Source organism: Chinchilla lanigera, unplaced genomic scaffold (assembly GCF_000276665.1).
Source record: "Chinchilla lanigera isolate Chin_1 unplaced genomic scaffold, ChiLan1.0 scaffold00092, whole genome shotgun sequence".
Taxonomy (NCBI): Eukaryota; Metazoa; Chordata; class Mammalia; order Rodentia; family Chinchillidae; genus Chinchilla; species Chinchilla lanigera.
The window spans coordinates 5372838-5381254 of NW_004955493.1; the positions used below are offsets into that span (position 1 = coordinate 5372838).

Genomic DNA, 8417 nt, shown 5'->3' on the forward strand with positions numbered 1-8417 from the left:
CGGCCCGGCCCACGGGGAGCCCCGCAGCCGGCTGGCCACGTGCCCAGACGCGCCGGGCGGAGGGCTCCGCGTGCGGAGGGGAGCAGGGAGGAGGGAGCCCGGGAGGGAGGGAGGGAAAGTGGCGCGTGGGCTTGGAGGAACGGAGGGCGCATTAATGAATTCCCGGGAGGCGAGGGGAGGCGGGAGGGGAGGCGGGGTCGTGCACTGTCGTCGGGGCGGTCGACCCGGCTCGCAGCGCGGGCGGAGGGCCGCAGCAGACGCGGTCTGCATCCCACTCGGCCGCCTCGGGCCCGGCTGCCCCCTGGCGGCGGCGCTCGGCACTGCCGCGGCGGCACCCTGCGGTCCCTCCCCAGGAGCCGCCCCTACCCCGCGTTTCCTAGCAACGCCCCTAAACGCCTCCTCCCTGCTCCCGGGCGACGCGCCCAATGCAAACTTTAGCTTCTCCCGGCCTGGCGCCCGCTGGAGGGCCGGAAGCGGGAGAGCGCCTTCCTGAAAAGTGTTTCTCGCTGCTCCTCCAGGAAAAGGATCACGAGGTGGGGGTGGGGAAGGAAATGGTTTAAGTTAATTTAAACTGTGTCTGCCGCGGGCAACAATCCAAGAAAGGTTTCTTTTTCTTTTTTTTTTTTTTCCTTGAGTCACGTTGGAAGAATTCAGAGAAGCTCTTTGCTGCAGCCCGGTGGCCGCTGATAGAACCTGGACAACGGAGCAGAGATGTGGCTTAGAGGGTCCCCAGGGTGCACGGAGCCAGGCCTGGCCGAGGGTGGAGTCGCGGCGGAGACCCACGCATGGCACCCTCTTTGCCAGGCGCTTTTCATAGGTGAGCTCTTTTTGTCCACCAAAAACCTAGGCCCAGAATATTAAGACACAAGGCCAGTAAGTGGCCGTGCCGGGGTTTTGAGCCCTGAAGGCCCGTACAGAACTCACAGACCCCAAAGATTCACCCAACTACCAAAAGTACGCGCTACGCTCGCTCCTCTCATCCTACAAGTGAAGACATTGGTTATTATCTACAGTGGGCCCCAAACGCTCACTGTGTGGAAAGCCTGGCTGCTCACGGGATTAGGGAAGTGAGTGAATCCGGGGGGCTCTAACTTCATCTGTGGATTGGCTTATTGATGAAGGGTAATTTATGGCATTATTGGGCAGTGCTGGAACTAGGAGGGGGGCCCAGTTGAAGGGAGTGTGCTGTAGGGAGGGTGTGACTTTGGGGATTCTATTAGGTTCCCTTCCTCTGCCCCCCACATATCCCTTCTCTCCTCCCTCCCTCCCCTTTTCTCTGCTTCTTGTCACCATGAGGTGAGCAGGTTTCTGTCCCACAGGCTCCCCACCATGTTCTGCCTCACCGCGGGCCCAGTGACCATAGACTGAACCCTCTGAAACATGAAAATAAATCTTCCCTCCCTTACATTGTTCTTCCTAGGTATTCACAGTGATGCAAAACTGAGTAGCACAGGTCCTCCAGAGGTTTGTTCCAAGTTTACTCGTGTCCAATCTGCAGCCTGGAGCTGCCACCCCACCCTCCCACCTGAAACTGCCCTGTGGACTCCAGAACAGCCCTCACACAGAGCTGCTGGGAAGTGTTGGGAGCCAGGCTCACACGGGGTCCCAGGCTGCAGGCCCTGCACTGTCCCTGATGACCCTGGCTGTGTGCAGGGCCCAGGGGTCCGGGGGACTCAGAGGCCAAGCCCACATGGCCTTCCCGCCTGGAGCCCAGCAGCGGCTCAGAAAAGGTACTTACTGAGGGTCTCCCTGAAGGCACTTGAACTTGATACTCCTTTTACTAAGCCCTAGCTATGCTCAGGCATGTGTATCAATCATTCCCATCAATCTTTGCTTTAGGCCTTGAAGATAGAAATATTACTAACCCATTTTACAGAAGCAAAAACCAAGGTCACCTCTCTGTTAATGGAGAACCACCATTTGAACAGTTTGATTACAGTACCCATGTGTCTAACCATTCCACTCTGTAACCTGCCACCCAGCAGATCTAACACTCAGTAGGATGTTTCAAGGGAAAGGACAGGGTGGGTCTGTAACCTCGAACAAGCCACTTCCTGTCTCTGAGCCTCTGTCTCTGGTCTGCAAAGTGGAGGCAAAGTAGGTGCCTACCTTAGCCAAATTGTTTACTTGGGCGGTTAAATGAGATGATGAAAGTAACTTGCCCTTCCCGGAAGAAGCTAGAAATTCAGGACTGGGTTGTTGAATTAAAGAATGGATATATGAAGGAGGCTCATAGCTGTTCGCCCTTCCCTTTCCCCAGATTTTCAAAGGAGGAAAGAGAGTGAAAAACAAAAAGTCTGCTGAGCTCCTGCTCTGCTCACATTCCTGCATGGCAGAGATGACGGTGCTTTCACCTCCCACCCCCGGCATCCTCCTGCTCAAAACCACTAGGGGACCTTTTGAAACCGCACCTGACTCTGCTCTCACAGTACACGTTTGTGATACACTCACGGATGTCTCCAGAGCACAGCTTGTCAGGCAGTGCAAGCACCACCTTGTGACTGCGGTCCAAGGCCAGAGGCCCCACCCTGTCCTTCTGCACCCAGTGTTCTTGAATCACTCAAATGCAGGGGCAGAGCCCTTGCGCGGTAGCTGTGCAGCCTAGAATGGATGGCTTAACCCCTCTGGTCCCTGAATCCTTCACCTACAAAAAGGACATCTTGGCCAGGCATGGTGGCGCACACCTGTAATCCCAGCACTTGGAAGGCTGAAGCAAGAGGATTGCTGTGAGTTCAAGGTCAGCCTGAATGACATCATGAACTCAAGGCCAGCCTGAACTACACAGCGAGACCCTGTCTAAAAAAAAAAAAATGTCTGCCACATAGGATTGTCCTTAGGGTCTGGTTCCAATCCTTTTCCCTGTGAGGCACAAGTGTCACAAAGGAGGTAGGTCCAGGGGGCAGAGTTCTCACACACGCTTGTCCTGACGGGCTGGGCTTGTGGTGTCCTTTGTCCCATGGCTCCTCCCCATCCACAGTACATCATGGCAGGAGGACATGGCCAGGGGGATTGGTCACCTGCCTCGCGGTGATCAGGAAGCAGAGAGGGAAGAAAGGGCTGGGCTCCCAGGATTCCCTCCACGGGCTCACCCAAGGGGCCTAACTTCCTCCCACCCACCGCAAAAGGCACCAACACCTCCCAACAGCACCGTAGGCTGGAAACCAGGCCTTTAGCACGTTTAGGGCCTTAGGGAGACATTGCAGCTGCAAACTATGGTGCTACCCAAGCTAGTCCCAGATGGCAGCCAGGGAAGTAGGTGTAACCCCAGCTCAGATCACTCACTAGCTGTCAACCTCCAGAGAATAAAGAGCACACTGCTACTCCACATCGCCACCTGTGCTGACACATGTCTAAAGGCGGGCCCACAGGGACTGAACCAACCTTGGCCCTCTGTCCTCTGCCCTTTGCCCTCTGCCCTTTGCCCCTGGGTTCCTTTGACCAATAGGTGCCATCAAGTAAGAAGAGAGAGGAGTGGAGGTTGACTCCCCAACATTCCTCTCCAAGAGGCTGTGGGTGGCAGTGGCTGGGTCCCTCTGATGAAAGCTGCTGGCATTTCCTGCAGCTGCCACTCTTGCTAGCTTCCCTGGCAGCTCCTCCCTGACTCCTTGTGGATGAAGGATGGTAACCCTGATGGCAACCTCCTGCAGAACTTAGAGGCAGCATCCAGTAAAAAGATACAATTCTAAATCTATTTCCCACCACCCGGGAGAATCGGTCTGAATTGAAAGTTATGATGAGCTGAGTTACTGAAGGGAGTGATATTCTTTGCACACCTGAATGGTGCTCTAAGTCATGTCCACCTCATGGCATGTGCCAGGCCCCTCCATAGGCAGATGTCTCCCTTGCAACTTGGATGAGCCCACTACAAAGAAGCCTCTCAGGACTGTCCTGGGCCTGGGACAGAAGTTCTGCAGGGTTATAGGTGGGGATATGTGGAGACAGCCAGCTGTGCAAATGATGTCAATTAATCACAAGATGAAGCTCCTCGTAGATGGATAGGACCACATTGAGAGGAAGTGAGTGTCCTACCCCTGCAGGACACTATAGTGGGTGGACAGATTTCCTGTACTCTCTTGTATATGATTCTTAGGTGACTATTATAATCTTATAAAATATGTGTCCTGTATTATATTCTCCCTTGCAAAACTATCCCAACACAAAGGAAAAGAAAATAAGGGACCCAAATGGTCAGGACCCAGTGATTCTGGAGATTCAATCTTCATATAGGTTTTCAAAGGTAGTGCAGGTTCTCCTCAAAGACAGCTGGAAATATAATATTGTAGGTTGAAAATGCACTTAATATGCCACGCTACCAAATCTCACAGCTTAAGCCTCACCTTCCTTGAAAGTACTCAGCATAGCTGAGTGTGGTGTCACACACCTGTAATCCCAGCACTTGGGAGGCTGAGGCAGGAGGATCGCTGTGAGTTTGAGACCAACCTAGGCTACACAGTGAACTCAAGGCCAACCTGAACTACACAGTGAGACCCTGTCTCAACAGCAAAATTGCTCAGCACACTTACACTAGCCTACAGGAAGGGAAAATTATTGAACATGAACATGATTTAGTAATAAAGTGCTGAGTATCTCATGTACATATGAAGATGGGTATTTTGGAGATTTGATGGGATTTGAAAACAGAGCACAATCTACGCCTGGCAGCACAGTGCACAGGTGAGTCCTGGTTGTTTGCTTGCGACAGCATGGCTGACCAGGAGCTTCTCACGAGGGTATCACACCCCATAGCACTAGCCCAGGAAGAGATCAAACTGTAAAATCTGATGTGCAGTTTCTACTGAATGCATGTCACTCGCATACGGTTGTAAAGTTGAAATATTGTAAGCCAAGCCATCTTGAGCTGTGAGGCAGTCTCTTTTCCCCACTGTGGGCCACACACTCACACATCCAGCTGACGCCGAGCTTCAGTGACAGATGAGCCCTGGGATCTCAGCGCTTTGACACAAAGTATTCATTTCTCACTTGTGCAAAGCCTGATGTCACTCTGGCCTTGGTGTCTAGCAGGAAAGAGAGACATAGAGGAAATAGACTCTACATGCAAGACCCCCAAAACCCCACCAAAAGACTTCTTGACTTAATAACCATATTTGGCAGTGTAACTGTATACAAACTCAGTACTGAAAAATGAATAGCATTCTTGTACACAAATAGCAAAGCCACTGAAAGAGCAATTAGGGAAACCACACCTTCCTTTTAGCATTGAAAAGAATGAAATACTTGGGAATCCATCGAAAAGAGGAAGTGAAAGATCTATACAGTGAAAATACAGTACTCTGAAAAAGGAGATTGAAGAGGATATCAGAAAATGGAAAGATATCCCTTGCTCTTAGGTAAGAAGAACCAACATGGCTAAAATGGCCATGCTCCCAAAACTGTTATACAGATTTAATATAATCCCTTTCAAAATACCAATAGCATACCTCATAGAATCAGAGAAAACAATCCTAAAATTTATTTGGAACCAGAAGAGACCTAGAATAGCAAAATCAGTTCTGAGCAAAAAGACAAGAGGCATCACAATTCCTGACTTGAAATTATACTACAAAGCTACTGTGGTAAAAACAGCATGGTACTGGCAAAAAATAGACCCAAGAATCAATGGAACAGATTAGAAGATGCAGAAACAACTCCAAACACACACTCAGCCACCTATTTTCAACAAAGAAGTCAGACACCTTCAGTAGAAGAAAGATAACCTCTTTAATAAATGGTGCATGAAAAACTAGCTTTCCAAATGCTGAAGACTAAAACTAGGCCCATAGCTCTCATCATGAGCTAAACTATAGTCAAAATGGATCAAAGATCTAAATATTAAAACAAAAACACTAAATCTGCTGGAAGAGCAAATAGGTAGAACTCTTGAAGACATAGGTGGAGGCAAAGACTTTATGAACAAATCCCAGATCACATGGGAAATATTACAAAGAATCAGCAACTGGGATTTCATCTTATTAAAAAGCTTTTGCACAGCAAGAGAAACCACCAACAGAGTAAAGAGGTACCCCAGAGAGTGGGAAAAAAATTTTTCCGGTTGTTCCTCAGACATAGGACTAATATCTAGAATATATGAAGAACTCAAAAAGATTAGCCCCCTCAAATTTAAAAACCCAATCCAAAAGTGGGCATCTGAGGGGCTGGGGATTTAGCTCAGCAGCAAAGCGCCTGCCTGGCAAGCGCAAGGTCATGAGTTCGGTTCCCAGTACCGGAGAAAAAACAAAACAACAAACAAACAAAAGTGGGCATCTGAGATGAATATATACATCTCAAATGAAGGAGTAGAAATGGCAAATAAATATACAAAAAAATGTTCAAGGTCACTGGTCATTCAAGAGATGCAAGTTAAAACAATGCTGAAATTCCATCTCACTCCAGAAAGAATGGTTGTTATCGAGAAATAAATCAGTAACAAATGCTGGAAAAAGGAATCCTTCTCCACTGTTGGTGGGAGTGTAGACTGGTACAACCACTGTAAAAATCAGTGTGGAAATTCCTCAAAAATCTAAAACTAGAAGTTCCATTCACTCCAACTGTTCCCCTTCTTGGAGTCTTCCCAAAAGGATTAAAAACATACCACAGCAGTATAGGTACACTCATGTTTATAGCACCACAGCTTGTAATAGCTAAATCTTAGAAACAGTCCAAATGCCCATCAACTGATGAATGACTAAAGAAGATGTGGCTTGTTTTTATACAGTGGAGTACTACTCATCCTCAAAGGATAAACTTGAGACATTTCTAGGTAATTGGATGCACCTGGAGCCATACCCTTACGTGAACTAAATCAGACACATGTGTAAATATCACATTGTTTCTCTGGTGTGAAAAAAGTGAAAATGTAAATAAGGACCAAAATGTGTAATATTATGAAACAGGAAAAAAAATGTTCAAATGGGAAGGAGAACTACGGAGGGGGGAGGGGGGAGGGAAGATGGGAAAGGAATAAAAATGAGAAACGAAGGAAAAAATGGAAACAAAGCTTTTGTAAATAAGGAGGGGTAGTGTTGTTGAAGGGAGGGTAGGGGAGTGGGAAAAAGAGAATCAAGTTATATCATGCACAGGTACAAATTCTCTATCATGAACATGATCTCTATGTATATCCAAGAGGTGCAAATAAACTTAATTAATTCAGAAAAAAGAAAAATTGTAAGCCAAGCCATCTTAAATTTGGAGCCATTCTCTTTCCCCCACTGGGGGCCACACACTCACACATCCAGCTGAGGCCAGGCTGCAGTAACAAGTGAGCCCCGGGATCTCAGTGCTTTGATGCAAAACATTCACTTCTCACTTGTGCAAAGGCTGACGTCACTGCGGCTTTGGTGTCTGACAGGCAGGAAGGACATGGAGGAAACATCTAGCACTCAGCTGTCACAAGCCCAAAGTGACGCACAGCATTCCCACCCACAGGCTGTTCCCATGACCCTCACCATCTGCAAAAAAAGCCAAGGCACTCAGAGAAGTCCATGGATATTCTGAGGACACTAATTCTTTCTGCCAGAGACACAGACCCATAATGGATCACAAAGTAATTTTAGATGGCACGCTAGATAATTTTTAGTAAAAATAGATAGACTGTTAAATAACATTGAGTTGCGTACCGAAAAAATTATCCTCAGCTCACTTATCTCAAAAGCCTCATAGTCATGAGAAAGTCTCAGCCTGGTGATAATATGTCTCTGACGCCTCCCAGACATACAGACATTGCTCATCTCCTTTATCAATGAATGAAGCACTGGCCTCAGATCCAGAGCTCTCGCAAGAGATAAAGAGTGTCTTGCTAAGTTTACAAAACACTATTTGTTCAGACACTATTTTCAATATTGCCTCTAATGTGTGGCAGGTGATAATACCAGTTTTATATGTAGGATGGTAGAGTTTCCTTTTAAATACAATTTTTTTTTTAATTGAGCCTACTTTGACAGGCCTACTCATGAGGAATAGTACAGAAACTTTAAATGTCTTCCAACTTCCTGTGTATTAAAGACCAAGGTCATAGTGCTACTAGGAAGTAGTGGATCCTTTAAAAGATGGGCCCTAGTGGATGGAAGTGAGATAACTTGAAGGGAATATTGGGACCTGGACCCACTTGTCTCTTCTCTTATTCCCCCTCTCTCTCCCCTCCCCTTCTCCTTCCCTCCCTCTCCCCTCCCTCTTTTTCTCTCTTTTCTCTCTTTCTGTCTCTCTCTTTCTCCTTCTCTCCCCCTCCCTCCCTCTCCATCTCTCTTCCTCTCCCTCTCCCCCCACCTCTCCCTCTTTTGCTCTCCTTCATGGCTGCCAGGAGGAGATCACACATCCTCTTCACATGCTCCCTGCATGATTCATTGTCTTGCCACAGTGCTAAAAGCAATAGAGCCAACTATTTGTGGACTAAAACCTCCAAAACTATGATTCAAAATAAACCT

At 47.9% G+C, this 8417-nt stretch overlaps 1 long non-coding RNA gene across 2 annotated transcripts; it reads left to right on the forward strand.

Annotated features, from left to right (window-relative positions):
* Window positions 1-404: 404 nt before the first annotated feature.
* On the forward strand, window positions 405-2726 carry LOC106146703. Of its 2 annotated transcripts, none has more exons than XR_001231261.1 (3): window positions 405-533; window positions 604-817; window positions 2261-2726. It is a non-coding gene; the product is annotated as an uncharacterized LOC106146703 (long non-coding RNA). The 2 variants fall into 2 exon arrangements; XR_001231262.1 differs by having other exon boundaries at window positions 636-817.
* The last annotated feature ends 5691 nt before the right edge of the window (window positions 2727-8417 follow it).